This window comes from Heliangelus exortis, chromosome 2 (assembly GCF_036169615.1).
Source record: "Heliangelus exortis chromosome 2, bHelExo1.hap1, whole genome shotgun sequence".
Lineage (NCBI taxonomy): Eukaryota > Metazoa > Chordata > Aves > Apodiformes > Trochilidae > Heliangelus > Heliangelus exortis.
Window position 1 is genome coordinate 61,407,309 of NC_092423.1, and position 24,789 is coordinate 61,432,097.

The following is a 24,789-nucleotide window of genomic DNA, read 5'->3' on the forward strand; positions in this document are numbered from 1 at the left end:
ATGACCAGGCAGTCTGAATAAATGTGAGAGAGCTACATGGGGTCAGTCCTACGAGGCCATAAACTGCACAGTCACCAGGACCATAGCTTGCTGAGCACTCAGCCCTGTCAACATTTGTGTTTCATCCATCTGCCTGCGGACAATTTTCCTTTGTCTCCAGGAGGTGACAAAGCTTTGTGCTTTCATGTGCCACTGAAATGTCACAACACCATCCATAAGCAAGAAAACATTAGAACATGCTTAAAGCAGAAAGAGAAGGGGTTCAGAGGGCTGGGAAATAAGTCCGAGCAGAAACAATAACATGAAAGCAGTGGAGATTTTGAGCAAAATATGAAAAACACAACAAAAGCACTGGAAGAAGGAGTACAGAACTTGTCTGCCCTCAGGGCCCTCTGACACTGCAGTGTCTGATGTCTGGCATCTGAACAAGACTTCCTAACAGCAAATATCTGCTGTGCCTGCCTGCCTGCCTCTATACAGGTACCCATTGCAAATCTTGGTATCAGCATCCTGAAGCAGGAACTATGAACTCTCTTAAGTGGGAGTGAGAGAGCAGCTGGGTGGGTTGCCTGGCAGCCAGCCACGGTCAAACCACCACAGCTCCAGAGACGTGTTAAAAACTGCTGCAATCTAGGGCTGAAACATTCTCTGTGACCATGCATTGTAAGGTAACATCCTTTTTAAGCTCAGATAGAACTCACTTGAGTCTGCTTAAGTATCTCAAAGCAGGATCACCAGGCTCAAAGAACAAAGGTTACTCTCTGTATGAAACACAGCAAACAAGCAGGGCAGTCCCCTAAGCTGCAACATAAGAAGGACCTTGTCCGTGTGCTTGCAATCAAGTCACTGTTTTTAGCTTAAAAATGTGTCTGAATGTGACTTTCACCATTTAGAAACACCACATAAAATCATGAAAGCCTTCTGCACTAAAGCTGGAGGAGAATGAATGGATTATAATCAGCACCATAAGTCATCCTTTCATTTTCCATATGTTGCATCCAATAGCAACAACAGAGGTCTTGAAGAAGCTACTTAAAAGCCTTGCATTTACAAACAATTCTGCTGAAGTTAGCAGAGCTGCATGCCTTTTTTCTCAATTCTGAGTTTAAAGGAAGTCAAGAAATGTACAAACACAAATTGCTTCGGGAAACATTTATGGAATAAAAAGGGTCCTTTACATGTTTTTCCCTGTGGGCTGTCATGTGCCTGAGCCCATCTGTGGGGCACGGTGAGCCCTGATGGTGCCCTCTAGCCCAGGATCCCCTCAGGCTTGCCATAAACCAGCACTCAGGCATGGACTGCATAGTGGGGTCTTAAAGAGGTTGTCCTTCAGTTTAAGGTCTAACATATAACATAGCCCTTCCACGTTTTACAAGTAACACTGTAGTATCAAAACAAAAGTACTCACAGCACCTGTGCTAAGCTCCCTTTTAGTGCACCACGCATTTGTTGAACGTTCGTGAAGAAAGACTGGCAAGCACTGTAATTGTTTCTCCTACCCTAGAGATTTTTTAGGTACTCTACTCATTACAGAATTCCTTCAATGCCATACAAAGACCTATTTTGACATTGTTTTGCTCAGTATTCTGTTGTTTCCTGTAACTAAGGCTCTCCCCACAGAAATAAAATAGAAAATTACCTGAAAAATACAAAACCAGTGCTAAAATCAGGATTTTGGGGAAAACAGATAATTACATAAATTTTTTTTTTAATAGAGTAATAGTAGAATAACAGAATTAGATCACAGAAGACATAAGCTGAGCTATCAAAGTAGAACATATGATGACAGCTGTTAGAAAAGCACATTTCTATGAAGTTCAGCAAACCCCCATCATTACCATTTTCAGTTACAAGTCCACATGCGTAACCAATTCTCTCGAGATAATGTTATTCAAAATTCACTTCTAAGGCAGTTTTTTTTTTTTTTTAAGGCATCTCTGCACAAACCATTAGTCTCAAGCATTCAAATGCTGTGGTGTAATGGACTGACCAATAAACCACAATGCATTAATTTACCCTTCTTTTGATATACTCTGCCTGCACAGAGCCACCTATCTAGTTCGTACAGCATTACTTGTCAAACAGCAGTTTAGTAAGGCTGTAAAACATATGACTGAAGCTCCAATTCAGGAATGCCTTTATCTTCAAGAAGGACATTTAATCATATGTTTCAGTGCTCCTGTGTATCACAGTCTGAATATTTTGCTTTATTGCAATAGGATCACTAACAAGTTAAACAAGTACTTAGATTTGTGAAACTGCCGTGTCGACAACAAGCACCCAGATTTACAAATAGGAGGTCTAATTTTAAATATGTTTTCAATCTATTCAGAATTGCTGTATTACATATGTGCTTCAATAGAGCAAGCACTTGATTGCAAGCATGTACAAGGAAAATCTGTTTCTAGATTTCCGTAATGTGCTGCCAAATCAAAGTATTAGAGAGAATGAAAGTATTGCCCTATCTGTTCTCATTGAGCCGGGCTTGAGAAAAGTCAGATGTATAATATTTCATGACAAATTTCTGCACTGTAAAATTTTTATCTCAGTAAAACTTGTTTAAAGAACAAGCAGCCTAAGTAAACATGCTCTCTGGTACATGAGAACACACCAGAGGCAATTTTTCTCACTTGTTTTCGTTGGAATGCCTGTTAAAAAAAAAGAGCCCTTGAGCTGCTGTTCAAGAAGCACTGGCTGTATTTTGATATCATGCTAGCCATCAAAAAATAAATATATCAAATAGTCTGAAAGGAATGTAGTGAGTGGGAAGTCTCTTGCACCAATTAAGAATATCAACCAGGTTCCTGCCAGGCATTTTTACCAGCGCTTCAGGATGCCTACAGCACACATTGAACAACTTCCCAAAGCTCACAAGCACCCCATAATTTCAAATCATTCTAATTAATCAAAATGTCATTAAAGCACAGGTACATTAGTCTCCACAAGTCTCTGAGAGTACAATTGCTGGGTAACAGCTCTACTGTACTGTAATACTATGAGGTATGAATAACTTTCAGATTTTAAAACACCAATTCTTTAAGGTAACTTCTAGCAAGCCTATGTCAATATGTCCTCAGGGAGACTTTTTGCAAGAAGACCATGGATATTAACAGACTACAGCAAAACACTTTTTTTTTTTTTCCCAAATAGATGTGACTCCTTGAACCTGTGGGAATCCTATAAGTTTCTTTGCAATACTGCTTTGGAATAAGGGACAGGAAAAAAGTGGACTTTTCCCTCTTCTGATTTTAAAAGCTGGGGAGTCCAAACTAAGGGAATCTAAAAGCTAATTGTAAAATAAATTATGCTGCTACAGGCAGCTGACAGGCAGCTAGGAAAAGCACTTTTTAATCACTTAGAAACGAGTGAAAAAGAAATATCACAGACTGGTAGCAAACTGAAATGCATAATCATGGTCTTCATATCTTTTCAGTACTGAGGGGAGCCACACAAAGGCAACATTACTGGAATCCTCGAGGACAGAAATAAGCCCTTCTGTGTGGACTGAGGTCAGATCATGAAGCTACCACCTTCATGCAATTTTTCTGAGCTGTGCTTGAATTAGGACACACGAAAGTTCAGAATACAGATCATCTGTCAACACTGCCAGGCTGGAAAGCCACAGCTCCCTGCACCAGACCTACTGGATGCGAGTCCTGGGCAGGCCCATGGGCAGGCATCAAGTCTGGGATGGCACAGAGGCATCAAACTTACTGTGACAGAGCAGGGTGACAGTGCCAGCAACAGGCAGCAGCCTATGGAGATACATCTGGAAGCAGGATTCCCTGAAAGTTTTATGTTCACCCTGGCAATCACAGGGCTAAACAAAGTCGACCAGCACAAAATGCAGTGAAACAGACAAACTGCAGCCAGACAACAGAACATGTATGTTTTGGCATCAAACATTTCCAAGTATTTCCAAAACACGTTGAAAAATCAAAATTATAGCAAGTGAGATTCCAAGGATTGGTTACCAGGCCTAAGATTAGACTCTCAAGCTTATCTAAATAACACCCCCTATGCTTAATGATAACCCTATGCAACACCTATGAAGCTACAAGGAATTTCCATCCAAACTAGTTTGGTGCACTTCACTTTTAACTTCCTGTTGACAAGAGGTAATATGCATACCATTATTAAACAAAAACATGGTCTTCATGAAATTAATAACAAAAGCAAACAATAAGTCTTCCTTTCCGACCACATGAAGGCTTTTGGTAACTGTAGCATTTGCTAAGTAAAATGGAATTTTACTTCCATTCGCTTGGGAGGTCGAATAGTTGATAACTTGGCTAACTGCCTCAGCTGAAGAAACAGGAATAGGAAGTCAGATGTAACAATTTGCCTTTGACACAGAAAAAAAAAAAATGTTTATTTTCATTAATCACATAACAAAACCTTGGGATAGATTAGCCCCTTCAGCTGGAATGTTTACAGTCTAAACAGGGCATTTTCAGAAGATATTTGTGACATTGACCTGTTCTAACATCAAGGATCTTTACAAGATATTGGTAAACACACGTTGTTAAAGTGAAAGCAATGGCACTTTATGTAATAGGGGGACCAACTTTGTTTGTTCATAGCATGTACTCTTCTTCTAAGAAAGAACTGACCCAGCTGTCGGGGTCCTCTGGCTGGAGATGGCTCCTTTTTCAGAGCAGCCAAAGCTGTGTCTGGAGCAAGCAGTGTCCTGACTGCAAGGCAAGCAGGTCAAGGCAAGTGGAGACATAACCCAGTGCCAGGCCTTGAAAGTGACAACAAGAAACTTCTTAGAGCCAAGGGAAGCATGCAGAGTCTGCCAGAAACCAAAAAACAATTCAGTGGACCAAAAACATTGATCCGCTACTGAGTTTTGAAAAAATAACCATATAGTACTAAGACTACTACTAATAATGAATACCATATATTGAAAAATATAACACATATTTAGCTATTTATTTTTAGAGGGGATGATCTGAGGAACATTTTTTCCAGCATTTGCAATAAAATTGTATGTTTGACATGTCTGCAATGTCATTCTGTCAGTCCAAGAAAACTGTCAACTTGCAAGATTATGGTCTTAGAGCCTTGTCTACTACAAGCATCAAAAAGCACTTTCACACATTTGAATTACATAAACAGGAATCAAAGTACAAATTAATTTTCATTTTGTAAAAAATCTGTGTGACTGCTCAGTTAATAAAATTAACAAGTATAATGTTTTTATTTGCCCCTGTCTAACCTTATAGTCAAATATGCTGGCCATTATTATAGAGGAAACACAGAGTTGAAGGTAACCAAGATAAAACAGGTAAAACACTGAATACTGCCCTTGATCTGAATATATCTCAATGACTTAGAAAGCTGGGGGGCACTACCCAGTAGTAACTTTCAATTCTTAGCTACATTGACATTCACTGAATCAAAGACTTGGAGTTAAATCTGAAGCCAGACCTTGGGGAAGTCACTATCACTAGTCCATGTACAGGGAACTCAGTTTCTCAGGGGCTATATCCAATTACTTGGAAATCCAGAGTCGTATACAAGACGTATGATAAAGCAGAAGAGCGCATCAAGTGCAGGTTTGTATTCATCATTCCTTCACTCCAGTTCCAAATATCAACTTTTGTTACAGAAGTAATTTCAAAGAAGAAGAGCAGCCTCTTTTAGCATACAAGGTTTCAGCCTCAGGAGCCTTAGTCTGTTAACAGCCAGCTCAACAAGTGAATCTTACCCATGCACTGCCCTGCTCCCACTGCCTCCAATGGACCCACTGACAAATTTGACTCCAAGCAGCTGAAGGAAGCTGCCCCACCTCCCAAACATGCAGAAAAATTAATATCTAGAACACAGCACTGAAAGAACTCAGACTTAATGTGTTATAGGGGACAATCTTACAGAAACCTTTGAAAGATACCTTTCTGCTAGCTGTTTTTTCAGTTATGAAAACCAATTCAACTCATGCCCATCGAATTGGCATTTTGTCCTCATTGTTAAGAAATTATGAAAAGGAGCTACAGCAAGAATTCATGCATGTTTTCTTCATTTATTGGCCCATCCTACCAAAATGTGGAAAGCTAAATCAACAAGGGGTTTGAAACTGGTCAAGCCACGTACACTGTTTGGGTATTTGCAATAAAAACATTGACCAATTCAAAAAACACATGTCCTCAAAGTAGTATCAGCTGAATTATACATACATGGCTTTCACTCCATTCCAGGCAAAGGGTAAATAGCTGTTCCTAAAAATCCTCCCCAGAGACTGTGATGGAGATTCTCCATGACTGAACCATCAGTGCAGCTGTGAGGAGGTCAGAAGGGTGCAAGACTGCATCTTCTCCTTTATGCAGAACTTCATCAAGTAAGTTATTGCTGGCCCCATGGATGTTATCTTAGCCCTGTGGGAAGGGTTCCAGGATCAGTGGTTAGCTGAGAGTCCGCTGCTGTGAAAAATCTTCATGTGAGTGTAACGCTAAATAGGCCACACAATCAGCCAGTTTTCCCCACTGACTACATCTTTTCCCCTTTAAAAAAAAGGTTGCAAAGACCAGATTGCTTCCCTTCATCATCTCCCCCGCTGTACCCATCAGAACGCTTCCAAAATTAAGCACAGGCAGAACGAATGAACTTTCCCATCTACTGCTCACAAATAACCAGTGTCAGCCTGAGCATCACAGCTACTTAATCCTGGAATTTTCTATGTATGTGAATGATTAGCCTATATCCTAGCGGTTAGGACTTATGTTTTATCTTCTATGTACATAGGGGTTTAGACCATGCATTTTTGAATGATTTGTGGGTCTGTATAAATGAGCAAGGAATTCACCCTTAAGCCATAGTAGCATAAATTACATTAAAGTGTCAGGAGAGGCAGCCTTGAAGGAGCCATTTCAGTCCTTGAACACAGATACCTACAACTCTTCTGTTGCAATTTTTCCTTTTTGCAAACATACAGAGTACGTAAAGGTTTCCAGTGCTGTGCATGTACTCCTTGGCAGTCTGAAGATACAATATTTCTTATAACCAAATATGAATATCAAAACTTCTGTCAGACACCCAGGCAGTGTCCACTCTTTGCATAATGACTCATGTCTTACACTTTCCCTGCTCTCATTATTACAGTAAAGTGTAAAGCAGAAAAACCTGCAACAGACACAATTCATTCTCAATTAAAGGGGAGAAACATGAGCACGTCAGTAAAATGGTTTGGGTTTTTTTCCTTCTATTAAAAAGTAATTCTGTACTGTCTCCCAATCAGCATCTCTTATCTCTCCCTCAGCATGTAGAACAATTCCGCATGACATTTGTGTCTACAACAAGCTCTACCACACAAAAGAGCCTCCATTCAGCTTCTTCTGTGTGTTTTAAAACACAAGGGAGTTGGAAGGGTGTTTAATGTCCACAAACACTGGACTCTTCTACAGTAACATGCTGGATATATTTTTCATGAACAGCACAACTGCACTTCATCATCATGACTGTTAACAGCTTCAGATCAACACCAAAAACTACATCTTATCAAGCCCAAGCTCTGCAGCCATACATAAGTCCCACTCTGACTCACCCAATTGCCCTTATTTACAGTCTTTGAAATCTGTCAGACAGGTACAGAATGTCTCATTATGATTTATATAAGCATAATTTAAACAAACAGTCCCTTCACTACAGCACATCTAGAACTGCTTTTTTTCAGAGGTAACCATTCTGTAGCAGGAGCTAGATGCTAGATCACTGTACCTGATGCTGCCTGGCTTTGGGACTCCAGAGATACTGACTCTCTTGGAAACACAAGACACAAGGGTGCTTGTAAGTTCCAAAGTTGAGTAGTCCAAACTCCACCAAAGTCAAAACTGTACTTCACCAAATATATTCAAAGAATCAGGTAAACTAATGGAATTTATAATTGTGGATTATGGACTTTCCCTTGGAGACTGAGCAGACTCCCCTAGAAATACTGTAAAAACACATCCAGGTCTTGAGCAACCTACAATATTCTTTCTTTATAATAGGAATCATAAATAGTGAACACTTATATAATTGCGTGCAAGTGTCAACACATACAAAGAGATTTAGGTAACTGCATCAAAAATATGCTTTATACAGCCATTTCTTTATTTGAAAATGTGTTTGTAATGCAGTTAAATCTAGTTGTGCTCACACCTAGCAGCTCCCGGTCAGCACCTCTGCTCCACCCTGGAAGACTAGGAGTTGGAAAAGTCCTGCTTCAGTAGGAAGATAAGGTCCTTTGTAATCTGTGATATTATCTTTTTTTTTTATAAGTGTTTTAGTAGCTGCTAGCAATTACCTACTTTATGAATGTAATGCCCACTCAGTTCCCACTAAGCTCAAACCATTTATCTGACACACAGATTACCAAACCCTATTTTTCTTACCAATCAGCAAAAATTTATCCGGCACAAACCTCCCCGTAAATATTTGACCAAGACTGGGTAAATTTGCAGTGTGCAACTGCCCTCAGACCTGTACTTCTCTCTGTCAAAGGAGAAGGCTCAGAGTGTAGCACTGGGGCTCAGCTGTGCTTCAGCAGAAATACAAAATGCTGGAGGCTGAACTTAGTATCATTGCTGCCTTTCTCTTTGCATTTGTTCTTTTTTGTTTCGTTCACTGTTCTCCTTCACAAACAAACAAACAAAAAAGATTAATTCTGAGATGGAATGAACGTAAGGTTATTTCTGGCTGTTGGGAAACAAAGAGAATTGGTGAAGGGCATCACAAGGGTCTGGGCTTTGGCATGCGGAAGCTGGAAGGAGAAGAGGGAACAGCACCCACCTCTTGGTGAATATGCACAGGAAGAGGAGAGATCCAGAACCATTTTCAGCCTCGTGAAGCTGAAGGCAATGTTTGGTTTGGCATGTGCAAGGTGGTCCCACAGACTGAGTTCAGAGCAACGCTGGCAGCCTGCCACAGTATTTTGTTCACATGTGCTTGTGACACCCATGGGCCCAGTGCTGTAATTATGGTCTCAGATGTCACAGTACTACCAGTCCAGGAGATATTTGTGGATCTGATACATACAATCTATAAACACTGTGTAGTTTCAGGCACATTCAAGAAACCCATCTCGCTAAAGAAGAGGGACAGAAGGTCTCCGGCAGTTTTTTTGAGCTACACATTGAAATAAAACACTCCACTGGGTCTCACCACTAAAAGTGACTGAAATGTCTGTACAGGGTGGATTGCAGGCACAGGGCTCAGGCTCCTACCATAGACACTGTCAGAGGTATATTAATGAACTGGGAACTGGATTATGTTTTAGCACTGCTTGTTTTCCTGTGAAGTGACTTGCTGCTTTTCACAGCTGCACTTTAAATTTAAGAAGATAGTAAGGACAAGGACATACTTTCTTCCACCACTAGAAGGGAAAGGCCAGACAACCACTTCCACACTGATAATTAATTTCCACAGAGCATTCTTTTCCACAGAGCTTTCTTATGAAGCATTTAGAGACTGTAGTGTAATCCAAGAACCTAGCTAGAGAGAAACAGCTCCATATTGTTTGCTATTTATATTATTAACTCTTGCTCTAAAGTACACAATCATACAAACAAAATCACCAAAATGTCACCATCTGTGGGAAAGAAGACCACGACTAGCAGCAAGGGGCATGCAGGATAGAGCTCCACACAGGAAACAGACACTATAACAGGTTGCCAAATGCTATTCCCACATGCAGCATAGGGAGGTTTCTGTGTCCTTGCATAAGCAGGAAGCACTTTATGTTGAAAGGGTTCTACACTTCATGTAAAGCTCCCCATAGGACAGTAAGATACATGGGAGAGGAGGAGTCTGATGCTCATCATATTGGCTTGGCTCTGAAATCGCTCTAGTTTCTTCTGAAGGAATACCTTCCACTTTACCATCCCTTAAGATACTCTGCAAACACACAATTATCAATCCATAATATAAAGCATTCATTTTGGCAACATAACTGCAGCCACCCCCTTATCAATGTACTGTATTTTTGCCAACATAGCTTATGTTTCATTGAGAGAAGGGTTTCTGCCCCTGGCATGCTATGACAGCCACCCATACACCCACTCACATTCAGGCACAGACAAGACCTAAACAGGACAAGAAATCAGGTCAATATATTTGTTTTGAAAAATATGCAATGACAGGATTTTGAAACTTCTGTTTCCAGAAATATTGGTATCCAAACCCAGTGCTTGCCTTTATCCAAGACCACTTGCCCTTCAGGCTGAGGGTACTCAAAGATCTTATCTTCCTCTTCCTGCTCACATTCAGTTGGAAAGTTGTACGGGGTATTTGGTCACAGCCTGAATCTCTGCTAAAATTTACTTCACTTCAGTGACTCCTCCTGGAGGATGGGAAGTCCCCCTGCAATTCTTCCTTAACTATAGTCATCCTAAGTATTTTACTACTTTCAGTGCTCTCTGAATGAAGATATTTTATATTGCTGTATACAGTTAGGAGGCAGGGTGCCTTTGTATTAGAGAAAATTCAGAGCTTTATAATAAACTAGACTGAAACATCTTCATTACTGAAGCAGCTTTCTGCTGAGAAAGCCCTTATGATAAGAAGGCAGGGCAAACATTAGAGTAAATGCAATTTTCTTCTCTTGCTGTAAATTTTTTTTTAAATGCAAACTAGAAAACAAATGTATGTTTACATACACACATACACACCACATAACCATACATATAAACCACATAACCCTAAACAGACTATAAGTGTACATTAACAGTTATACTGCAGATTGGTCTATTTTTACTTCCTGATACCAGCTGTACAAGTCTCTGGCAGAGGAGATGCCTTTAAACCAGAAGGAAATCTCTGCATTTTAAACTCAGGCTCCTTCCAGCTTAATCAGATGTGTTTTCAGCATGAAGGGAGTTCTTGTATTTAAACTAAACCAGATATGTGACTGACAGTATGCCATCTTAGCAACTGCTTTCCACACAGATATGTTCTAAGACTGCAGCATTTTCAAACAGTTCACACAAATATTTATTTAAAAGTTACACTGGCAACGGCAATTTCACCCTTCTGGGAAGTACTTGATGTCTATTTAATTTTCTGTGCCTTTAATAGTCAGAACTCCAAGAATGCAACACAGTTTCATTTTAGCCAAACCACAAATAACATTTATTTCAGCCCCTTAATCATTCTAGTTCTTACCTTTTTATTTTTTTTTTTTTTTAACTAAACCTTTTCTACTTCTTTTCATTGCAAGCAAACGCTGGCTTTCTGTTGTTTCCAGAGTAGCCTTTGCTTTTTAAAGAAAAAAAATAAAGAGAAAGCTAGATTCTGACATACCTTGAAAGGAGACGAGCGTTCCCTGCCAGACAGCTGTGTGACTTTTCAGTAGCTGCACTCAGACTCCAGCGTTCTGAAGAGCCACGATGTCACAAACCCCTGAAGCTGGCAACCAGGAGCAGAGGCAGCTTGCTCTCGCACGCCCTTCCTCTTCTCCAGGTATCTGACAGCTGTACACTTTTTGAGGACTGCAGCAGGACTTGTCTCCCAGCCCCTTTGCCACTCTGCTAAACCATCCCCTCCCTGCTATTAAGAGCACGCTGCCATTATATCTTAACAGCACGTCACAGCTTGTATGCAGTAGCTGTGGGAAAGCTGCATTTATTTATACAGGAAGCTTGAGTACAGCACTTCCTACTTCCCATCCGAGCCTCAGTTCAACTGCAGGTGATTACTTCAACCCTGTCAGCTTCCAGCCAATGCATAACCCACGTTCTGGTTATTTGGGTATCTGTGCTGCTTTTAATCTGAGCTCTGACAAGATGAACGAGGCAAGGCATTAAATGTGTCACTCATAAAAAGCCTCCCAATTGCCACTTAACCTGCTTCAGGATAGCAGTCTGTATAGCAGCTGCCCCACTGATGTCTGAAACACTGCTGGCTTCTGCCTAACTCCACGTGTAAAAAAAAATGTCACCTGAAAGAAAAGAGGTTTCTTCACGCTGGAAGGCGAGGGAGCAAAAAATCTAAACTCACAAGTAAAGTATCACTGTCATTTCAGATCTGACTGCTTCCTGATGATAGTGCTCAGCTCATTCTGCCCAGATGAGATTTTGACCTTTCAAGATGGACTTGTGTGCAGGAGGGGCTGGAAATCCTGCAGTTCTGCACTCCAGACCTAGGGGTGTGATTCACGCTAGCCAAGCAACAGGAGAAGGCATTGTGGCACCTGACATCAACCCCTGAAGAACTTTTCCTGCTGTAGGAAACCTACCACGCCCACAGATAAGAAGTACAGATTCATCAAAGTGCAGGGGGTGTGGAAAAACAGAGGGAGAAACAAGTACAGAGGCTAATCTATAATTTTCTTTTTATGATGAAATAAGTTTACTTTGTACTGCATGCAATTATTGCTGACATTTTGCCTTCAGGAATTCGCTGTGAAGACAGATGTATAGGCATTTCTCCTGGGGTGTTCAGAAGCTCACATCTGACTCTTTAGTTACATTCAGGCAATTATGCTGCATCAGATTAATTTAAGAAAAGGAAGAAAGCTCAAGCAACTCCAAATGCTTGCACCTATGCTTTGCAGCTTTGCTTGAATTACCATGACATATTCTTTTGCCCTTGGAATAAGTACAAACTTTAGCAATCTATTTGACATTGGATATTACATACAATTTTGTATCTGGGGAGGGAGGGAATAGTCACCAGAAAAAAATATTGCTGCTCCAACATGTGGAATCATGTTGATCCCTACAGTATTAATTCATAGGATTACAGTAGGATTGGGCAACCTAGAGCCAGGTCACAGATACTGTCACTTGAGCAAGTAAAGCATTTCCCAGAAGCAGCAGGCTTTTACCCTCAATAGTGACCAATCTGAGATAGTATACAAGAAACAGCTGGGGCTCAGAGCTATTTTTCAGGCTACAAAGCAATAGTGAAAATGTGGAATTCTGTGTCATACTTCAACTAGAATATAGTCTAGACTAGAAATATAGTCACTTACAGTGGTTACATTTTTATCCTCCATCTTTTGTTGTTGTATGAAATATCTTAAGTCTCTACTACAGTCTTTTCACTACCTCTTCTTCCTCCCTCTGTTCCCCTTCCTATATATACTTCCCACTTCCTATATATTCCTCAGTTACCTTTGCTACTCTGCCTCCATTACTACTTGTTAAGCCATATCTTAGCAAGAAAAAGCTTCCTGCTCTCAGCAGGAACCTCATTCATGTAGGTCTAGGGAAAATGGCAGGGGTGTAGGTCCAGAAGTAGAGAAGGGCAGCTGTCAATAGCAAAATAGCAGGAGTAGCATCTGATTTGGTACTTATTCCTTGCTGGCATAATAAAGCAAAACCAAGCTTCACTGCATTAGCAGCCACCAGTCAAGAGAAACAAATGCAAATAAAGATTAATCATCTTCCCTTCAGATAAATGGTGAGGCTGCATTGTATCTCAGAGGGGAAGGGGCTGTTCTTTAGAATCAAAAAAATCTAGATTATTCCATTAAAATACAGATAAATTTTAGAGACTTAGCTGCAAAAATCACATAATGCTTATTTATGCAATTTCCTACTCTTTATGCATAGAAGTTATAATGTGACTGCACAAATGTGCAAAACTGCTTACAGCAACATTCCAAAAAATCACAAAATTGGCAAGAAACATCATGAATGCTTCTCAAGACACTTAATTTTCTGGAAAATACTAAGATGTGCTCATTCCAAGCACTCCACTTCTAGAATATCAAATCCTAAACAGTGACCCCAGATTTATGCACAGGACAAATCACTTACTGATGCTCTCTGGCCAGCTGGCTATTCCCCTGCTTGTCTCTTCACTTCTGCGTTTGCTCCTACTTCTGTTCTTCTCCAGGATCTCTGCAGCAAAGAGGAAAAGAAGGTGACGTGGCACTGTGCAAGAGCTAAGTCTAAACAGACTGGAGATGATCAATACTGATGATTCTTTCCTTTGCCATCACCAAAAGGTGTAAGGTGAACTGTTACGAGCTCTTCTGTCAAAATGATTTCTCCTCCAGCTCTACCTCGAGCCCAGGTACTTCACAGTGTCAGAGAAGCACATCTTTTTGGCAAGCTAATTTTGTGAAGTGTTATGAGTCATGCTAAAATTGCTACCCAGCTCAAACCCCTGAATCTCTTAACCCCGACTGATTGATTTCCTCCTTTCTGAGCCAACAAATAAATAAAAAATATACAAGTTCAGAACATCATACAGTGCTGGCCAAGGCACAAGCTGAGCCCTTCTCATTCAGTTTCGTCTTTGATAACAGTGATGTGAAGCATAAAGCTGAGAGGGTCTGATTAATTTTTTGGACACTCTTAACTGATACTTTTATAACTCCAGGCTGGAGGAATTGCTGCACCTCTGAGTGGACAAATGCCAAAATGCGACGTCACTGTGAATTTTTAGTTGAGTTACTAGCAAGAATAAAGGTTAGCATAGTTAATTACTAACCTTGCTGTGTCATCCTTGCAGATACTTTAAATACTTACAAAATTACTAAGCTACTCTGGCATTAACTAAAATTACTAATTAATTTTTTACTAAGGTGGGTAAAAAAGTAATAGCACAAGCACCAAAAATATCTTTCGCATCCCACAAGCAGAACACTATTAAGAGCAAGTGAAAACACTGAGTTAGTGTATAACTAACAAAAATTTTCATTGCAATTCTGCATAAAGCAGTTTTCACTACCCTGATTTGGTTTTCAACTAATAAAAAACAAATATCCTGAAAAAAATGTTATCCATAGCTCCAAATCAAACCAGGTTTCACAACAAACTTTTTTAATCCAGAGCCTAAGTAAGAAAAATGTTTCTTTATCCAGCTTACTTACTGTACTTTGAAATTGTCCATTTTCCTATGTATACAAAAGAAGTATTTGTATAGGCAAGAGAGACAATTCCACAAGAAAAATAGATACTGATGTGTAACATAATCAGCACTGAAAACAAAACAGGAATGTTTTTTGCAATGAGTGTACATTTATTATCTGAAGTTGCAACTATGACACCCCTGATGTCATGGGCTAAGAATAGCTTTTTCACACAGGAACTATTTTAACAGGGAATTACATCACCAAAAGTAATTTGTGGTACCTTCATAAACCGAATGGTTTTAAAAAGGCATCCCTAATATATGTATGTATGTAATCATACAACGCTAGTAAATCAGATGTCAGTGCAAAAATACAGAGCTATGTAATATTTGCATGCAGACAAACTTAATTCAGAATAGCTACAAGAAAATCAGAATTACATCTTTTCTGTTTAAATATCCCTAGTGGTCCACAACTCTGACTTGGTAACCAAGTCACTTAATGACAAACCAATCTTGAAATCCTAATTATTCTCTTTAGCTGAAACATAGTAAAGCTCTATTTCTATGGTGTTTTATATTGGAGTGAAACATGTACAGTTAAATTATTTTGAAAGAATAGCAGGTAAAAATGTAAAGAGAGGGTTTTTTTATTTTACAGTTAAAAAGCTAGTGGGATGACACACTCTCTACTGAACATTTGTAATCATTATGATTTCCAAACACATGGCTTTGTCTCAGACACAAAGAAAAGTACGAAGTGACTTAATACTCATCCTGCTTTATGTACAAGGTGAAATGCAATATCCCTTAAATTTTGTTGGCACATCAGACCATCTCCAAATAGAACATAAAGCATATGGCTTCCATAAAGCTCTTTACTTCTTCTCTATAGGTATTTTTTCCTGTGGTTATGCTTTGACATACTTCCTGACACACTGAAAACTAGTTGCTGGTGTTTGATCCATACAGAGCAGTACCAGATGGAAAAAAAAGCCCAGTCTCACCAGAAAACAGTGAGAAGGCAGCCTGCTGCCCTACTGGAGTAACTGGGTTTGGGGTGCTTAGAAACTCCCGCTGAAAGATGAAGGCTGATTGCTTTGACAGTACATTACTGAAGTTCCAGTGCAAGTTGTCATCTCAGGGCCCGGAAGCATCAAGAGAAAGTACATTTGCAACCAGGAGCAGGCATTTTGCCACCAGCAAGTGAACATACTTTTCTAATCTGCTAACTTCTGCCTGTTCATTAAGTGCGCCTATTGTCCTGGTTTGGGCCAGGATAAAGGTGATTTTCTGTCTTGTACTTTTGCTTTTAGCTAAGTCTCCTGTAAGTAGCTGCACTTGCTGAAATTAACAGCAAGTTTCTCAGACAGTGTCTGCTTCTAGGACTGATAACACTTGATGTTTATAGTTACTGCTAGAGACTGGTGTGCAGAGCCAAGGACACTGCTCAGCTCTGAGGAACACTCTACCCTCCAGAAGGAAGAAAGAGGTCCCACCTGCATCCCTCCTTTGGGGAGGAACGGACAAGATAGATGCCAGAATTGACCAGAGTATTCCATCCCATATACGTCATACTCAGTATAAATTTGAGGGATCACGAGGGCCAAGCCAGATCTCCTTCTTCCAGCTTCCGGCTGCCTGCCCTTCCTGCTTTGTCCTGCTTCCCTTCCTTCACCCAGCATCCCTGGAAGGATCCCATCCGTTCGTCTGCCTGTGGGTCTGATCCGTGCCAGCCCTTATCTGTGTGTTCCTGCCTCCAGTTCCCAACTGCTGCCGACTCCAGGAGTCCAGCCTGGACTTTCCCAGGGCTGCCCTGCAGCCTCGGTGGTGACATGAGAGTTATGTGGTATCCATTTTCCTGTATATTTGTATATATTTAATAATTTTTTCCTATTTATCATTACTGTTTCATTAAAGTCATATAGTTTAGTTTCCAACCCATAAGTCTCTCTCCCTTATTCTCTCTCCTTTCTTTATCAGGGAGGAGAGAGAGATTAATAGAGAGCATCTGTTGCTCGGTTTAATTGCCGGGCCAGTGTTAAACCGTGACACCTATGAGAAGAAAACAAGCTGAGCTGATGAGTCTGCCATAAATAAAACGCTGATGAACCAACACCGGGCAGCAGATGCCCATCCCAGGGGCATCCAATGCAACGCCCTCAGCCCAGGGCTGGTCCTCAGCCACCTCTTTGCACTCACACGCAGGGAAGAGGCAGGTGACTGTCACTCTTTCCCTTGACCACCTTCTGTAACATGAGACATGTCAGTCATCCACTTGCAAAGCAGTCGTGTCCCTCCCTGTGCATACAATGAGTGCAGATGGAAACCATCGGTATGGCAAGAAGAGCTGGCACATCGGTGACACGATGGCACTTCTAGTGGCATGGCAGCAGAAGACACAGGGCACCTTCTGGGCTCAGATGCCACCCTGGGCAAGCAGGTCCAGTTCTCCAGATGGACGGTATGTGTAGCTTACCCCAAATCAGTGCTGCTTCAAGAACTGCTTGAAAAAAAAAATAAAAAAACAAGACAAAACAGAAAAACACAGAAAAAAAAAATTAAACAGCTTACACAACTTGCCTTGCTCTCACATTCATGTGTAAGACATACAAATATGGAGCTGCTCAGTTTTTCTGAGGATAAGATGAGAAAGGTGAGAATTTCTAGCTGTGGAAAGAGTGATTTGTGAAGTAGCATCAAAAGGATCCTATTACATTTGTGCAAAAGAGAAAACACTGAAGTTGCTCTCTTCACCTGCTCTCGCCTAAAATAACCAGACGTTTTCACAAGCTTATTTGAAGACTGCATAGAAAAAAATTAAGGCTTGATTAAATTAATTTATTTTCTATGAATTATGCTCACAGCTAGCTTCAGAGTATGGCACAGACTTCCAGTTATACACAGTTCTTTGTTTCCTTTTGACTGCTTGCCCAAAGTTACACAATCTGTTGATTTTCATCCAAGTGTTTTGATAATGTACCTAGAACTGCAGTGATTCCAGACATTGGCATCACCATCAGCTTAAAGGATGGGAGGGCAAAACCATCCTGGCAGCCAACACAGGAAGCTTTCTCTGTAACAGAGGAGGTCACCAACCTGTCTTTGTCATGAGAAAAAAATGTGCACACTGTTTTCACTTCTCCATTTCTACTACTTCTTCTGTCTTGTCTCAAGCTCTTAACTGCCCTTTTTTGGAAATATTCAGACAACTTTATTCCTTCCAACCCAAGCCAATCTCCTGGGTGATGCTCTATGTGATGCTCTACCTACAGACTTAAGAGATGGCAAGAATGGGGGGAGGGGCACTTAATAATACATTTCATCACAGACCTTGTTGGTTTAATTATACCTTTCTGAGACAGGGATGGGCAGGTCAGAGATAAGAGCTTAGGCACCTACTTCTTTGTGTGTTAAAGCCAGTGACAAGGTTTCCACAGACATCCAATAAGCAGGACCAAGGCGTAGAGAGAAAGCATACCTTTGATTCATGCTTTTTCTCTGGTATTTAGGTATGACACAGATCTACCGTTTGATAATTTAGATAATTTAGGGTGAGAACTGGTTTTCGAGTTGAGAGGACTTACTCCAATAGCCTGGTTATGCACAGAAATGCTTATGGGAAAATCAAGAACTTCTCTCTGTCTCCCAGCATCCTTCCCCATACTCGACTTCTTGGGAGGGTTTTCCACACTGTCTCTGCCATCTTTATAGCCTCCTACCCTAGTTTATTTCTCATCCATTTATCATAAGAACAGATGTAAAAAGGTTTGCCCAGATCTACTTTTCTCCCTATGAAATTCAATTGTGTTTTGGTATAATCTCAACTAATAGAGTTTTTTAGGATTTCAGCCTCTTAGTGAGCCACAGTAGGGCTGTCTAAGTCAGCTTTTTGGGTCTGGTCTCCTTTGCCATGGCAGCATCCAACAGGGACACCTCACTTCCCAGATAAGAAGCAGCAACTTCTTTAAAAAACACACAACTGTTCCCTGGCAGTTATCATATCACAGCTGCAGTTACACAATCCAGGATTGCTCTGCATTCAGATCCTTCGTTAGGATAATGGTAAAACATTTTTCCCCCCTTCTGCTCAGAACAGAGAAAACTACAATTAGTATAAACTCCTGGAAAGGACATCTTTAATGTAGCATGCAGTTGTTAAATTCAACAACCTCAAAATTAGCATAGTGGGAACTCAAAAACAAGCAGGTTGCTTGCTTGGTACAGATGACTTATGGATTGGTTTAGTTGCACTGAAAGAATGCTATTTTTATGTCTGCTGCAATTAAGTGCCAGGTAAGCTTATTTAAAATATGTGCTTTTTACCTAGTGATTTTTTTTTAAGTTTCTTATACAGCAATGTACATGCACTTGGACAGAGAAAATCTATAGGAAAAGAAATGTGAGTTTTTCAGTACTGATCAGGAGCAGAAGGGCAAGAGGTATACCAAAACCTTTGCTTTTCCAGACACTGCTAAAATCAAAGTAAATAGTGTTTTCTGCTTCACTGCTGTCTGCAGTCATTGAAGAAATGACAAGTGAACTCATCTTTTTTAAAGCCTGACTTCATCTGTGAAAATCCACTGGGGATGCTTAACTCTCCTAAACTTCTCAGGAAGAAATTGAAATAGATTTAGGTATGTCCTTTAACTTTTCATTTAATACATAAATATGTATTTCCTGGGGTATGATAAAACAAAACAAACTAGTCAGGGGCAAAATTGAGTAATAACTCTGTTCCCACAGAGAATCACTTTGCATTGTATGGTATCATAGCATCATAGAATGGTTTGGGTTGGAAGGGACCTTAAAGATCATCCAGTTCCAACTCCCCAGCCATGGGCAGGGAAACCTCCCACTGGACCAGGTTGTTCAAAGCCCCATCCAACCTTGCCTTGAACACTTCCAGGGAGGGGGCAGCCACAGCTTCCCTGGGCATCCTGTTCCAGCATCTCAACATCCTCATAGTGAAGAATTTCCTTCTAATGTTTAATGTAAATCTACCCCCTTCCAGTTTAAAGCCTTTACCCCTTCTGTCATTACATGCCCCTGTGAAAAGGCCCTCCCCAGCTTTCCTGTAGGCTTCAGGTACTGGAAAGCCACTACAGGGTCTCTTCTCCAGGCTGAACAACCCCAGCTCTCTCAGCCTGCCTTCATACCAGAGGTGCTCCAGCCCTCTGATAATCTTCATGGCCCTCCTCTACCAACAGCTCTGTGTCCTTTTTGTGTCGGGGGGCTACAGAACTGGACACAGCACTGCAAGTGGGATCTCACAAGAGCAGAGGGGGAGAAGAGAGGTCAAGTCCCTTGACCTGCTGGCCACACTTCTTTTCATGCAGCCTGGGATACAGTTGTCTTTCTGGAATACAGCCCTTTTCTGGGCTGTTCTCTATCCATTCTCTGCCCAGGCTGTAGTTGTGCTTGGGATTGCCCCAACCCAGGCGTAGGACCTTGCACTTGGCTTTGTTGAACTTGAGGCAGTATGGGCCCACCTCTCCAGCCTGTCAAGGTCCCTCTGGATTGACCACACCACACAACTTGGTGTCATAAGCAAACTTGCTGAGGATGCACACAATTCCACTGTCCATGTCTCCCACACAGATGTTAAACAGCACTGGTGTCAGTACCAACCTTTGAGGAATGCCACTAATCACTGGTCTACATTTGGACATTGAGCCACTGACCGAATATTTTTAACCAAAGCTTTGAAATACGAACTCTGAATCTGTCTAGATTCAATGGGTTCTGCCTTTCTGTGGCCAGGGTAGAGGAATTCAAGGTGCAAAAAACATGGCCAGTGAACTCTGCCTACTAGTAAATAACTAAATTTCTCCTTACGTTGTACTTACAATAATCTACGTTATTACATTTTGCAAACCAAGGGAAAAAACAATTTCCCATAATCACAGGGTGTGGAGATGCTGTGAAGCTCTAGACAAGAGTAGAATCAACTGGCCCACTTCTGTGGAAAGAATCCTGACACCTCTTTCACTTCCCTTATGAGAAGTTTATTAAGGTCAGTCCCCACCCATGGGATAGAGACAGTAAGGAAGTTCCAGGATCTTAAGTCTGCCAAGAAGGTATGAGAGAACATGAGATTAGGAGAAACAGGGGCCAAAGGCACGGAAAGTGTTTGACTCTCTTGAATCCAAAATGAAAAGCATAGAAAGGCTGAGCTGTAACTCTCTCCCATCCCTTCCTGCTTTTGTTTCATGCATTGAGTACATTTGCCATACTGAAAAAAAAAGTGAAAGTAAGGAGGAATCATACACACAGAGTCAAACATTGCATGAAAAACATTAAAAAAAAAAAAAAAAAAAAAAAAAAAAAAAAAAAAAAAAAAAAAAAAAAAGAAAAAGATATTTCCATTTAACAAATTTTGCTAATTGGGTATTTTTCTTTCTAAGACAAGCTCTTAAAAATAACCTTTTATCCTTCTATGATTTCATGGCTTTTGGGACAACACAACCAAAAAGCTGACAAACACTGTTTTCCAGTAGCCTCACAGAGCAAACTCAGTGGTAGACTCCAGACATGTAGCATCTCCAAAATCCCTTCTACTGATCACAAATGCCTCACCAGCCTCTGGGTGTCCCAGGCAGCAAGTTACCACAGGCTTCAGCTGTTTAAGCTGCAGGAAGCACCTCTCTGGGCTGATGGAACTGGAATAAAAATACTGCTTCCTACTGAGCAAATCCCACAGAAATTATCTGGTTCAATTTGGTAAGAATCAAGAAGTTCCACCTGAGAACCATTTGAAATGTAGTGATCGTCACAACATGCCACAGAATCATGATTTGTCTTTGGATTAAAAAAAACCAAACAGATCATGATGTGATATGTAGCACAGAAATTCTGTACTTGAAAACAATTTGGAGAACAGAAGAAGATAAGTTATTTCCACTATGGGCTTATTCCTAATTATATTGGTTTAAGGATCTGTAGTTTTTGGCAGAGGTCTGTTTTTTTAAGGACAGTCATTTCTCTCCCTCCAAGCAAAAGGACAGGAAGCATGAATCTAAACTATTTAAGAACTAAAATAACAACATCCTCTGTCTTTGTGATAACATTTTTAGTTTTGTGACCTGAGTGGATATTTTCATGGGTGTTGAAGATGGGAAATCTTTTTCTGGTGACTCACTATTTTGATGCAATATTTTACATAAAGGCAACAGTGGATCTTTTGTGTCACTTCTTCTGTTGATAATAGGATTAGGAGGGAGAGAAGGGAACTGAAAAACATGTAGGAAGAATAAAGAAAATTAGTGTTTTACAGGAAATGAGATGGATGTCCTCATGCAGTTAATTTCCACTAAACAAAGCTGAGAAAGGCATGAATGGAGGTAGTGATGGTGAAGAAAAAAGTCCAAGTATCAGCTTTAACTCTTTGATTGCCTATCCAGGAAACACAGAAGCATCCCTCAATTGGCACCAAGCATGCAATCAATCTTTTGTCATTTAGTGATAGCAAAAACGATTAGCACTGCATGTACCATGACATTTTGAGTTTAAATACTACCTTGGCCAAGAGGCCCATCCATCATTTGTTCAGACCACCCAAAGTGTGTTACTGGCATTGTGTCAATGTTTAAGATTCTCTTACTTTACATATCCCCAAACTGATGACCAAGATCTCTGCTGTCTCTGTACCATCAACTGCCAAACAATTTTATTTTTCCATTGGAAATTCTATAGGAATATTACGAATTGCTGACTGTTTTAGAATAGTGAAGGGTTTGAATGTTGTACAAGTTTCTCCAAGCATGTTGCTTAAAAAGGCCAAGAAGAAAGGCATTGTAAACTAATTCAGGATGTATTATAAATTACAGTTTTCCTCAGGAGTGAAGATTTATTAATTAGGTAGACTTTATGCTTCTAATTTATCTGCAAAGAAACAGGTGAACAGCAAAGCTATTGAAGTGTGGTTTTGAAGGATTTGTGTGCCTTAACACTACTGAAACAATAGCCCTCAGCTCCCTGATATCACTTACAATGTGGCCTTGGATATGATTTGCAATGACCCCCATACACGCTGATTTGTAGGCTTCATATATGATGTGACTTTCTGATGCTACAAGAAAATGTACAACAGTGGAGCACTGCCTACCTTTTTACAGCAATGGCTCAAAAAGTTGTCAAGTCTACCATCAGACTAACAGTGTAACCCATGAGCTCTCCTTCCCTAGGAAATTAGGTTAAGTAGAAGACTTAACTCAGCCCAAACCTTTAAGGATTAGACTGATGATTTCACAAAAACACAGTATAAGTCATTAGACTCTATGGGGTACTCTTCTTCTGGATTGACAAAAAGGTGAACATGAGCCAGCAGTGTGCCCAGGTAGCCAAGAAGGCCAATGGCATCCTGGCCTGGATCAGGAACAGTGTGGCCAGCAGGTCCAGGGAAGGGATTCTGCCCCTGTACTCAGCCCTGGTGAGGCCACACCTCGAGTCCTGTGTCCAGTTCTGGGCCCCTCAGTTCAGGAAGGAGACTGTGGTGCTGGAACAGGTCCAGAGAAGAGCAAGGAGGCTGTGAAGGGATCCAGCACAAGTCCTGTGAGGAGAGGCTGAGGGAGCTGGGGGTGTTCAGCCTGGAGAAGAGGAGGCTCAGGGGAGACCTCATCACTCTCTACAACTCCCTGAAAGGAGGGTGTAGCCAGGGGGGGGTTGGTCTCTTTTCCCAGGCAACTCTCAGCAAGACAAGAGGACACAGTCTCAAGTTGTGCCGGGGGAGGTCTAGATTGGACATTAGAAAGAATTTCTTTACTGAGAGGGTGATCAGACATTGGAATGGGCTGCCCAGGGAAGTGGTGGATTCTCCATCCCTGGAGATATTTAAAAAGAGACTGGATGTGGCACTCAGTGCCATGGTCTGGTAACTGCAGCAGCAGTGGATCAAGGGTTGGACTTGATGATCTCTGAGGTCCCTTCCAACCCAGCCAATTCTAGGATTCTAATATTAGATGTTAGTACCAAACCAATACTAAATGCCTGCAGAGAAGCCATGGGATCATGAGGGGCCACTGATACCTCTCATTTCTGAATCTCTCCTGGAGTTTTTTCTTCTATCTTCACACCTTCTTCCCTTTGACTCTTCAAGATATGCCATGCATGTCTTGTTATTTCAGCCACACAATGAATTTGGCAAGCAGTTCCTAAAACCTCTTGGCTGGTCATCCCCGCACTACCAGAGTGAAACCTGGCTAAATCTATTTTTTAAGTCTACATCTTTTCACCTTTTTTTCAGAATAGTTATTTCAATCACTCAGCAAAACCTGAAATATTTCACTGTGCATATGGCAGTAGTTAATGATTTTTTGTATTGGTAGAAATATATAACATACTGCTGTGTGTTTGATCTTGGTTTTGCCTTAAAGGCTTTCTTTGTGAAATGTGTTGAACCGATGGTTTTCCTGTTAATATATACGTCTGAGTTCCTGTCTGACTGGAAATGCAATATGCATGACCATCCTATTTTCATGTGTGGCATTAATTAATAGGAATATCAGAAGGTAACTCTTTTAAGTAACACCTACTTGACAATTCCTAATTGCTAATGTTTCTACTATTAAAATGCAAGTAATGATGAGTGACTGTATTTTGTAAGACTATAAGGTAAATTAAGTAGGTAGCCTGATATCATTACATTTTATCTTAATGGGTTTTTTTGTACCCTAGGGTCCAAAGTAGGGTCCCTCTGCCAGTTGTTACCAAAACAGGCAGTAACCTGTGCTGTCAGAAACAGCTCATAGCCTGAGCTGCAATCAGAATCACAAGGAAAAGTTGTGAAACAAGAAAAGTAAGGCAGGAAAAGCATGACTGGATGAAGATACAAGATGCCTTTGTACACAATTAAATGATTCAGAACAGTAAACACTTCTTCAGTCTCTTTTCCTACTCATCAGGAAAATAAATAACTGCAATTCTTGGCCAATATTAACTAGTCATCACCATTGGATAACCACACGTAGAAGGCCTAGAGGAAGTGAAGAAGCTGAAGGAAAAGATGTT

The 24,789-nt window shown here is 40.7% G+C and overlaps 1 protein-coding gene and 1 long non-coding RNA gene across 11 annotated transcripts in view; one reads left to right on the forward strand and one right to left on the reverse strand.

Annotated features, from left to right (window-relative positions):
- Window positions 1-14,300, reverse strand: part of RNF144B (ring finger protein 144B) — a 57,482-nt gene extending 43,182 nt beyond the window's left edge. The window contains exons 1-4 of one of the 10 annotated variants that reach the window (XM_071736334.1): window positions 14,177-14,300; window positions 13,740-13,823; window positions 6,895-7,122; window positions 6,180-6,377 (exon numbers count right to left, since the gene is read on the reverse strand). The gene's annotated coding sequence lies outside the window, so the exon portion shown is untranslated. Of the gene's footprint in view, window positions 1-4,131; window positions 4,278-6,179; window positions 6,378-6,894; window positions 7,123-7,716; window positions 7,733-11,277; window positions 11,992-13,739; window positions 14,098-14,176 lie in introns of those variants that run through there. The other 9 variants (XM_071736336.1, XM_071736335.1, XM_071736333.1 and 6 more) reach the window with 9 other exon arrangements.
- Window positions 11,359-14,410, forward strand: LOC139792663 (uncharacterized). The gene is made up of 2 exons (XR_011724341.1): window positions 11,359-11,436; window positions 11,999-14,410. It is a non-coding gene; the product is annotated as an uncharacterized lncRNA (long non-coding RNA).
- Window positions 14,411-24,789: the final 10,379 nt, after the last annotated feature.